Below are 12104 nucleotides of genomic sequence, written 5' to 3' on the forward strand. Positions count from 1 at the left end.
TTTTATTTCAAAGATGATGAAGTCACAGTAGAGTCAAGGACTAAGGAAAGGTTTGAACTTATAGGAAAGACAAAATTAGAATTTCACAGGCATAATATAAGACAAGAAAAGGTGGATGACCCTCTTGGGAGAAACACTTAGATTCCTTTGTCAGATGGGTCAAAATGAATGATCAGTGGAATTCTTAGTCTGAACAGATGCAAAAAGTAGGAATTCACGACATCTGCGGCTCTCCACTAGTGGTATACTTGTAGGGAATGAAGGAAGAGGTCTCCAAGTATTTATTCAATAGATACCATAGTGGCAACCTTTGTCTTATGCAACCTTAATCAATTTTTCGAACTTCTATTCATCTAATCACATGTTTATCATACAAAGGATAAAATGTGTCGAACACAACCAACTGTAATAAGTGGCTCACAATGTTCACTAGTGGAGCATCAGGAAATAATTCAAGAGGGTTAGTCATTATCCAGGTTCAGGATCCACTGTTCAGTTGGATCTACACAATATTTTCCCTGTTTTTCATAATTTTTGGTCAGAACTTGGATGTACAATTGACAATGCTCGAATAAATTAGTGAGATAGAAAAATAGGTTAAAGAATACAATTGGTCAGAGCATGTAGAAAACCTGATCAAAGACAACTAATAATATTGTTAAATTTTAGGTAAAGCCATCTATTTCCCTCTCTTTTAATTTGGTTAGCTATTGAGTCTAGACCACTAGTTGGGGAGGCATAATTCACTAAAAAAAGCATGCCTCTTATGAATAAATTTAAGATCTTTTCACATAACTAGTATGGGAAACTGCAATCCTTAGGTCCCTGTGAAATTTTAGGAATTGGTTACTTCACATTAAGAACATATCTAATAAATGGAGAGTCCCCCAAGCATGTCCATCAAGCTTTACCTCCATCTTCCCATATCCAATTATGTTTAGATCTCACCAAAGTATGGTTTAATAACTCTGCAGAAGTCGACCCTCAACTCTGTTACCAACCTTCCATCGACGAAGTGTTCAACGAATTACATTGGCAATCCAATACCAATTATGTTATTCCCCCTTCGATTCTTTAACCCTTCCCAAGAAATTATTACCCCTTTGTTTGATGATGAATTAGAAAAAGAGGCATAAGCTGCATTGTACATACAACCCCTTAAAATTGATTTATCAGTACCTTTACTAGAAACCTCCCAAAATTCTAGTTGTAAGGAATCGCATAGCCCCAAGGCCACCCTGACCATCTCCAAATCAACCCAGTGGCCGAAGGTACTTTTAGAAATCTATATGTAGAATATTGAATAGCAACAAAAACATGATGAAGCTATCTGAAAATTGAATGCAAAAGAAAAAATAGTAAAAAACAATCGAAAACCCAAAGTTTCTTCTATTGAAATAGAGATCCAAAATGCAATGGAGAGAATTAAGGGAGTTTTTTCATATAAGATTCAGCATAAAATGCAAAGAATTTATGAGGGTTCACTAAATTAGGATTAATATAACTATAGTTAGATCCAAGATCAATAAAAATAGAAACAACTTGATCACAAAGCTTATCGTCCATCTCAATGATCGATGCCTGATGATCTGCCTTCCTATTATCCACCCCTGAATAAATCTGAGGAATTATAAGACCAACATCACCAACTATATGCGTCTCTTGATCACTGTAGATCTGGGGTCTACCACCACTCTGATACAATGGACAATCCCTCTTATGATGATCCTTACCCCTTATCCAACACTACAATGGTTCCCTACCACCGCCTCAAGCTTGCTGCTCTCCATGTCCCTTCGCAACTATATTGGATCTCTTGTATGGAACTGCATTATCTTTCTCACTTGTCTATTGAGGTATTCCTCTCTTTGGTGGCCATTTTCCTTTAGATTTGTCTTTTCTCTTCAAGTCATGCTTGGGCTCAAATTTTTGCTTCGACTACTCATAATAATGCTTCAACTTTTGGATGGAATCCTCCAACAATCTAGGCTCATTGAACTCAATCCGGTTTCTATATGCAACTGGAAATCCAGTGATGAATCTCTAAATATTGGCCTTCTCCTCATTGAGGTAAGTCACATATCTCAACAACTCTGAAGATCTTCTAGTATACTCCTCATTTGTCATAGAACCCATCCGCATCTCATAAAACTCCTTAGCTCTGTCATCATAATACCTTTCAGACAAGTAATTCTTCTTAAAGAGCCTTTCAAACACATGCCAAGTCAAATCATCCTCATGTATTTCCTTGACATTCTTCATGTCTTCCCACCAAATATCCACTTTACCTTTGAGATTGAAAAGGGATATCCTTGCTTTCATGTTTTCTGAGTAATCATGCAATCTAAAGAATTTCCTCATGCCAAGCAACCAAGCCTCCACATATTGCGATTTCTTCATCTCTCCATTGAAGGTAGGTGGTTTTTCCTTCTTTAACTCATTTGACAAGTATCCCTTATCATTCCTCCTATACGAATGATAATGATGACGATCATGATGTCTATTAGAACAAGAACTAGAGTAATACCTTTGTCTGCCACCCCTCTTATCCAGAGTGTCCAAAATCTTGCCATCTATGATAGTCACTTGGAACTATCTGACCTATGTCCACTATGAGACCTGCTACCATATGCTCCATTAGTTCTATCCTCATGTCCATGGCTAATCCAAAGAGGTCCTTGTCATTGCAAATATGACAAACTCTGAAGTAATATCACATTCACCTCTGCTTGTTTCTCTTCTGCCTGCATGATTTTGTCTTTGTCTGTTTTGCAACTCCTTATTTCTTCCTTGAGGGTTCTCAATGTGTGTTCTAAGTCAAAAGAGCTCCCCAAACCATGCTTCCCATCTTATTCATAGGGAGATTCTATGTATTCTACCACCTTTCTAGCCATTTGATCTCTTTCCTACAAGGCATACTATGTTGGCGAAACCAAATCACCATAAATCAACGTACCTCGGCATAACTTAGGGAGGATATCTTGTCTGCAATATCATCAAATCAACATGATGCATGTACAACATAACCATAATAACATATAGACATATATCAATAAGTGCATCAACGCATAACCATCATACTAACTAGGGTCCAGTCATCAATGCAAGGCCATATCAATAATGCATGCTATGACCTCATGCACAACAACAACCATTACTCAAGTATACACATTGCCTCATGCAACTATCCACTTGCATAAGTAATTCCCAATCAACTACACATATGCATAAACACATGTAGTCGAGTATAAGCGATCAATTCTTATAATCAAACTACATGACTGATGCATGTAATCAAATAACCAAGAATGCAACCAAATGTAAAAGAATGTAATCAAGTTGCATTTAATTGTATAATTAGTCATATACTCATGACGATCCATTCCATAAAACCAACATAAATTTCCTCATGATAACCTTACTACTACCATGATCAATATGATGTAGTGCAACAAGCACATGCAATGCAAGTGTAAGAGCCACACATGCAACTAACATGCATGCATGACCAACACTTTCACCCATATATGTAACACTAGATATAACCCAAAGAGAGTGAAACCATGCTTTGATACCAATCTATAGCACGCCCTCCCAGTTCTACCCAAAGTAACCATTACAACCAGGGTAAAAATGACAATAGAGGATACTATGATCATATTCGACCTCCTATGTCACCTAAGGAAGTGGAATCGATGAAATATCACATACAATCATCTAACATCATCAACAAAATCTCGAGGAGACAAGTCAACCACTCAGGCAGCCTATCCCTGGGTCCCACTGCTATTCTGAAAGTCTTAGGCCATAGTCGCTCTCATGCTATGGGCAAGGGAGTAACCAACAGCCCAAAGTTGATCTCATAGGCCTACCTGCCAGTGACTGTGGACAAAAATTTCTAGTTCTGTGACAGTGACCCCTAGATTTAAGCCACTTTTCTAGCCTAGAATCCTGGCCTCTACCCATAACTTATTGTATTCCAGAATTCATTAAAAACATGATAACAATGTTGAACAATCAAAATCAAACCCTGGACTAGGCCTGAGCATCCCAAACCGAGATTGGCATTCTGTCAAACACTTGGCATCAATGCAACCTACAGGTCTAAGCTACAAGACAAATCATAAATGACTGAAATGACTTATGAAACATAACCAGAAGGAACATCTCCTTCTCCATTGAACTACTACATCATCAACTAGGTCTCACATCCATCCATTTAATAGTTACAAGTATGTATATGAAATAACAATGACATAAACCAATCATTCAACCATGCTTATAACCAGTATAAAACCATACAAATATTAGAGATATGATAACCATTAAATCCACATATAAATCAATGCAAAATTAAGAGAACTTAGCTTTTATTAATCATAGGAAAATTTGACCAGGTTTAGGACTTCCACGTACCACCCGACCATAGACATGGTTGAACCAAATCTCTCTTTCAACTAGTCACCCCCATGTCATATTCCAAGCATGAATGTAGGATCTCATAGAAAAACCAAGGGAATCTAGAGGTTAAACCACGTCCACGCTTATCAAGCCGTGATCACACCAAAACCGGTGCTTCGATCACAACTGAACCAAACTTGGAATGCCATCTGGAATCCATCACTATCCTTGAGGAATTTTTCTTCTCCTTGACTCTCAGGATTTATTGCAATCCAAACCCGGATCACTTGGCCCTAAACTGAGACTTCTCCCTCATGCTTTACTGTGTATCTCGCTAAAACTGTTAATGGATTCCTATGCCTTTGGGAATGGAACTTGAGACCACCTCCACCCCGGATTACGAAATCCATCTAGAAAACCAAAGATCAAAAACTAAAATAAACATTCTACATATCATGGCATCTGGAAAAAGGCTAGGCTAGGCTGAAATCCATTGTCATAACCTGGAAAAACCATGCCACTGATAGCAAGAGAACCATACACCAACATGAAAATACATGCTTGTCCAAACGAGCTAGGAAATCACACATGCAAAAGTTTACCTGTAAGTATTTCTACTGAAGTTTTTTGAGTCCTGCTTTCGTTTCCATGATCCTTGATTGCTTTTCCTTTCCTTGGCTTGCTTTTCCTTCCTTGATCCAAACTAGAGTTCCCCATTAAAACTCTAAGTGACGAAGAGAGAGAGAGAGAGAGAGAGAATAATGAGAAAGCTCCAAACTTAAACTGACAAAAGTTTGAACTGATTAAAGCCATGAAATGGTCCTTAGAAGATTTTTTATGAATGAGACCTCTAATTTCTTCATTTTCCATTATTTTCGTTCAATTTCCTCCTCACATGAAACTTGTGACATTTCACCTTACTTTTATCCTAATTTCCTTTATTTTCATAAATAAATGTGCCAAAAAATTTCCTTTTTTCCTTTTAATGCCTTAGCCTTAGCCTTTGCCAATTTTCCTTAGCCACAACACACATCTAGTGATGCCCACTAGGATATATCTGCCCAACATTAAGCTTGGAATAAGTGTCCCTTAACCGTGGTCTTATTTTTCCCTTTATTAATTTTTATTACATGAAATTTTCACCAGGGTTGTTACATTCTGGACATTCCAAGCCCCGTGATCTTTGATTTTGAGCTATTAGATGGCCCTCAAACCAAATAATTATCGAATTATTTTGCAATGGCAAACAATTTTTTTTATTTCAAAGATGATGAAGTCACAGTAGAGTCAAGGACTAAGGAAAGGTTTGAACTTATAGGAAAGACAAAATTAGAATTTCACAGGCATAATATAAGACAAGAAAAGGTGGATGACCCTCTTGGGAGAAACACTTAGATTCCTTTGTCAGATGGGTCAAAATGAATGATCAGTGGAATTCTTAGTCTGAGCAGATGCAAAAAGTAGGAATTCACGACATCTGCGGCTCTCCACTAGTGGTATACTTGTAGGGAATGAAGGAAGAGGTCTTCAAGTATTTATTCAATAGATACCATAGTGGCAACCTTTGTCTTATGCAACCTTAATCAATTTTTTGAACTTCTATTCATCTAATCACATGTTTATCATACAAAGGATAAAATGTGTCGAACACAACCAACTGTAATAAGTGGCTCACAATGTTCACTAGTGGAGCATCAGGAAATAATTCAAGAGGGTTAGTCATTATCCAGGTTCAGGTTCCACTGTTCAGTTGGATCTACACAATATTTCCCCTGTTTTTCATAATTTTTGGTCAGAACTTGGATGTACAATTGACAATGCTCGAATAAATTAGTGAGATAGAAAAATTGGTTAAAGAATACAATTGGTCAGAGCATGTAGAAAACCTGATCAAAGACAACTAATAATATTGTTAAATTTTAGGTAAAGTCATCTATTTCCCTCTCTTTTAATTTGGTTAGCTATTGAGACTAGACCACTAGTTGGGGAGGCATAATTCACTAAAAAAGGCATGCCTCTTATGAATAAATTTAAGATCTTTTCACATAACTAGTATGGGAAACTGCAATCCTTAGGTCCCTGTGAAATTTTAGGAATCGGTTACTCCACATTAAGAACATATCTAATAAATGGAGAGTCCCCCAAGCATGTCCATCAAGCTTTACCTCCATCTTCCCATATCCAATTATGTTTAGATCTCACCAAAGTATGGTTTAATAACTCTGCAGAAGTCGACCCTCAACTCTGTTACCAACCTTCCATCGACGAAGTGTTCAACGAATTACATTGGCAATCCAATACCAATTATGTTATTCCCCCTTCGATTCTTTAACCCTTCCCAAGAAATTATTACCCCTTTGTTTGATGATGAATTAGAAAAAGAGGCATAAGCTGCATTGTACATACAACCCCTTAAAATTGATTTATCAGTACCTTTACTAGAAACCTCCCAAAATTCTAGTTGTAAGGAATCGCATAGCCCCAAGGCCACCCTGACCATCTCCAAATCAACCCAGTGGCAGAAGGTACTTTTAGAAATCTATATGTAGAATATTGAATAGCAACAAAAACATGATGAAGCTATCTGAAAATTGAATGCAAAAGAAAAAATAGTAAAAAACAATCGAAAACCCAAAGTTTCTTCTATTGAAATAGAGATCCAAAATGCAATGGAGAGAATTAAGGGAGTTTTTTCATATAAGATTCAGCATAAAATGCAAAGAATTTATGAGGGTTCACTAAATTAGGGTCATGCTAAAATGGTACTTCTTCTAATAAGCAAAATGGCAATACTTAGCATCGATAAAATGATAATTCAGACCAACTTCATAGTCAGACAGAGGAGGTTGCCGATGCACATACTACTAAAGTAATTAAAATTGATCTAACAGATGACACACTATTAAATTCTCCAACTTGTATTGAATAATAACATAATCAGTCAGGCCAAAAACAGTCAAGCCAACAAAATCGAGAAGATAATCCCGAAGAGAACTCGCAGGACAATTGATATGAGTTCACTGACTTTGATGAAACAATCAGAGGCCGTAATGTACAAATGAATAACTTGTCAACTAACCAACATCAAGAAGAAATGACTAAAGTACCATTGAATAATTTACCAGCCACTAATCCTATTTCGATTGGCACAGTCTCCTCAGAACCAACTTCAACAAGCACATCAGGAACGAAAGTTAAAAAGGATCATATTGACATTTCAACTAAGTACGTTGATATCAAACATGCCAATGAAAAAAAATCCAAGTTTTAGAGCATTCCATTAAAGTTGCTAAGAGTTCAATGTGAAAGAGGAATAAGGACACCAACTAGCTTCAACAACAACATGAACAAGAAAGGGAGACTTAGCTGGCATGTGAAAACTGGGCAACAAAAAAACTCAATATCTCCACTCCAACCAAGATTGATGATCATCTCATTATTATTCAACAGTTGGTGCATTAGCTAATTGATGAAAATGAACAAGTTAATGCACAGGTGACAAATCTTCAAGCTAGGACTATAGTTATTGGAAGTCCCAAATTTACATAAATATTGCAGAAGTCTTATGATGAATTTCAGGTGGCCTAATATACTTTATAAAATACACTCGATAAGGGACTTACTCTTATGACTACATTAAATAGTTGGCCTACTTATCTAGCATTCAATAATACTCGAATTAGAGCATTCGATATGGTCATTCGTGATTTGGCTTCAAGACAAACTGCAAATGCTAGAGAAAAGCAAGCACTCGACAACAAACTAGAGAAAGAATGAGAAATTTATGCACAACTAATGAAAAATGAGCACTAGTAGCTCAGGGAAGGGAACAAAGCACAACTAGAAGCCACCAATGCATTGGAATTTTTGCAGGGAGTACTTAATCAAGTGTTGAGCATTAAAAGGCCAAGAATTTTAGCCAAAGGACAACAGAAGACACACCCCTCGAAGAAAAAGTCACATACCTGTCCGACCTCAAGGAATCCATTTCTAAAGCTAATTGGCAGTTTACGAGTGGTCCATGTTTGATGAAAATCTATGTATCTTCACTCCATTTATTTATCAGACCACATTTCCAAACATACCTCCACTATTGCCAACTCACTATTCATCACCACAACCGCCAAAACCCACTCACCAAGTATTTCAACATGTGTTGCAACTTCGAAATAGCAGTCGCATGAAGCTGAATTCAACCAAGAAATAAATTAGTCGATAGATCCAGTCCAAGAAGTTCCGACAGAGACCTCAAAAGCACCTGTTGAAGAAATATCACATGTCCTATCTTCATTTAATTTTAATTGTAATCTTTTTTGTCTTAACATATTTTTCTCTCAAAGAGGCAACAAAATCAATTGTTTAAGTCTTTTCTCTATGAGAAATTTTCCAAATTTTTTTGTATCACTCCAAATCTCCCCTTCTTCGGGATGAAGAAGGATTTGAGGGTGGGGGAGATGTTAGAGGAGCTAGTTGCCTTAGCCAACTAGCCCAAGTCTAGTCGATAAACATAAATTGCAATGACAAAAGTCATGAGCTAACTAATGTTATTTTAGTTAACATGTCAAGTCGGATAGTTATATTATAGTAACCATCTTGATACTCTATTTGTATTTGTATGTATATTGATGTATTAGTTTTGATTCGGCTAATAAGAGATAATATATCGTATTGCTTTCGTCGATTCTCCATTATTGTATCTTTGTATATTTACTTATGCTTGTTATGTGATTAGATGATGTCTATACTACTAGTAACTATGTGCACTTTTCCCTAGATGACAACAATCAACTCTACATTCGGCATCATTTTGTTAAAGGATTGACAAAAATATTGAGTGCACTAGGAACAAATCTATATGCAGAGGGTCTAGAATATAATGTATGTAGGATTCAAGCTAGTTGTTTTTCCTTTGAGGTTTAAATATATCAAGAAAAAGGGAAGATGGAATTGTTCCCATTAAGTGCAAAGGTTTAGATGATACAACAAAGATTGTTGTGCATAGGAATAATGACAAAGTTTCTTCTATGACTAATTTTTCTAGATTCTTGTCTTTTCATAGGTTGTATCCAAGATTGATGACATATATTGGGATTCTTAAGCTTTGATGAGCCTCATAATTGGGTAATTGTATGGGCCTTAATTCACCTCCTAGCTTAGTCAAACCAACTTTTCTCACAACTTATTACATGTTTTTGATTATATTTTGTTTATGAGATGAGTCAGAGTTGGATATTATGCCTAGTGGATTAATATGCACTGAATGCAGGATTGAGGGAGAAAATCAAGGAATTTTGGCAAATACTAAGGTTAAAACTCGAATGGAACAAGGGAGAGGGATTGTAGGAGGTAAATCCTCCTCATTTACTTATCCCCCATTCGAATATTCCTTCATCCATCACACCAGCTCGAAGTGCAAGCAGCCAAGCCATGAGGATTAGAAGGCAACCGAGCAAATGAGAGAAAAAGAGATAGTTTATCTCAAGTTCAGGAGCTAAGCCTCCTTTATTTTAAGGAATTAGTTGGGGACTTCAGTTGTATAATTAGAGAGGCCTAGAGCCTCATTAGGATTCAAATTTTTATTGTAAATTTCTAAGCTATTTTCAAGCTCCAGACTTGTGAAATTTTTATTGATGTAATTTTCTATTTTCGTAATAAGAATGAGTTTTTTTTTGAGCCAGCAATGAGTTAACTCAAAGGGCTAAAGCTCTTGGGTTAGGGCCCAACCCTAGCAGCCAAGGCTCCTCTTTCTTGTATATGTATGTTTATTTTAGTTTCATAGCTTCATTGTTAATTTTATTTTAGATGCATTTCCATTGCAAGTAGTGTAGATTGGATTGGTTGTTTATTAGTTTGCTTCAATTTGTGCCTTACATCAGTAGCAGGTTAGCAGAGATAAAAGGAGTTCCAAAAGGTTGTCAGTAGGAGTCTCAGCCTCACTTCCTCCCTCTGGGATCATGACTTGAGGAACGGACCCTTATGCAGCCCCAAAAACACATATTTCTATTTCTTTTATAGGCTGTGGAGTTTGTTGCCTTTAAATTAGCATTTGGTCAATTTAGAAAAGTAGGACTTCATTGTCATCTTTTAAATCTTCATTTTTGTAGCAGATCTCATCCATGCTTTCATTCCTTTCAACAACTTTCCTGATGCATAATGTAGGTAGTTAGTTCATTAATTATGCTTTTCTAGTTTATGAGAATGTTTCTTGTTTACATAGATTTTTGGAAAATATAGATGTTTTATGCAGAGGAGGTGCTTTAGGAGGAGACAAAGAATTCATAGCCAGTGACCACCTTCCACTCCATCCACCATAGTTATTCCTTGTTTTCGCCATCACCTTCACTAGTTTTCATCATTTTTCATAGAAATTCTTCCAAGCACATTGAGCGAATCCAACCATCTCCTATATTTTTTGTTGACTTCTGAGTAATCCTAGAACTTCTCCCACTCCATTCCACCCATAAAACACATTTCCTAAGCCTTCCATCACCTCCAAAACCTCACATTTTTCTCTCCGCTGTATCCTATAGGTTTACATGTAATCTTGTAGGTTTCTAGTACATGCTATAGGTTTTCCTTAAATGGCTTGTTTTGAGGCCGAATTGAGGGAAAACCTCTAGGTAGTCACCACAAGCCTCCCAATGGTCTCCCACACCATCCAACCATATCTTAACCCTTCGATCCATCCTCCGACATCCTTAATTCACCTACCACATCACCAAAAGAAATTAGTTTGCATACTTGATTTTTCATGAAAAGACAAAAAAGACAAAAATAGATTTATTTCAGTCCCTTTACTTGCACATTAGTGATGTTTGATGCTTCTTACTTCCATGATTAGATAGTAGCATTTCGATCATGATAATTTAGCATTATTGCAAAGCATAGTTTCTTGGAAGTTAATTAGGAAATGGTGTTATTTAGCATTGTATTTTGATCTTTTCCATTACTACAATAGAGTAGCTCTCCCTAAGAGCATATTTCCCTTTCTTCCATCAAGAAACCAAGCTTCTTCTGAATCCATAGAATTTTGGCTTGAAAACCCCACTAGTCTCTCGCCAGCTGAACCATGACAAAAGGCAGAACCATCATTGTTACTTGTGTATACAACACTGTCACCTCCAAGTTTGTATGGACCCCGGGTTGATAAAGTAACGCTGGTAGCCCAGGAGTTGCAACATTCTTGTTGCAATATTGGTGATCATCACTTTTTGGTGTCATTGCTGGGGATGTGTCTGAGTAATATGTGAAGACTCCTTCTTTCTTCTATTTCTTGTTTCTAATATGTTGCCATTATTTTATTTCTGCAAAAGTAATTTAGTTGCTTCCTTTTTCATTCTACATTTTCTGCTTTCCTTTCCATTTTTGCAAGCAAGATTTCAATTCAGCAAGTAGTTTTTCACTTACTCAATATTTTTCATTTAATCAACAATTTCAATTATGCAAAGTACTTTCGAAGTTTGAAAAAAAACACAGAACCAACCCAAAAACATTTCCTTTCATGCCTCGTAGTAATAGGGATAACTTAGGGAAAGTTTTTCCAAATACCCCCACTGCATCAAACAACCAACCTTCCCTCTTCTTCGGTGGTTGTGAACTGGAGGAACCCTTAGGTGAGCAACCCGACATATTTGAAGAACCTACAGGGGAAGAAGAAGAAGAACCCATTACTACTGAAGCAATGGCTGCAAATAGAAATGATA

This window comes from Pinus tabuliformis, chromosome 6, assembly GCF_031772625.1.
Source record: "Pinus tabuliformis cultivar Carrire ecotype Pingquan chromosome 6, CPIR1, whole genome shotgun sequence".
Taxonomy (NCBI): domain Eukaryota; kingdom Viridiplantae; phylum Streptophyta; class Pinopsida; order Pinales; family Pinaceae; genus Pinus; species Pinus tabuliformis.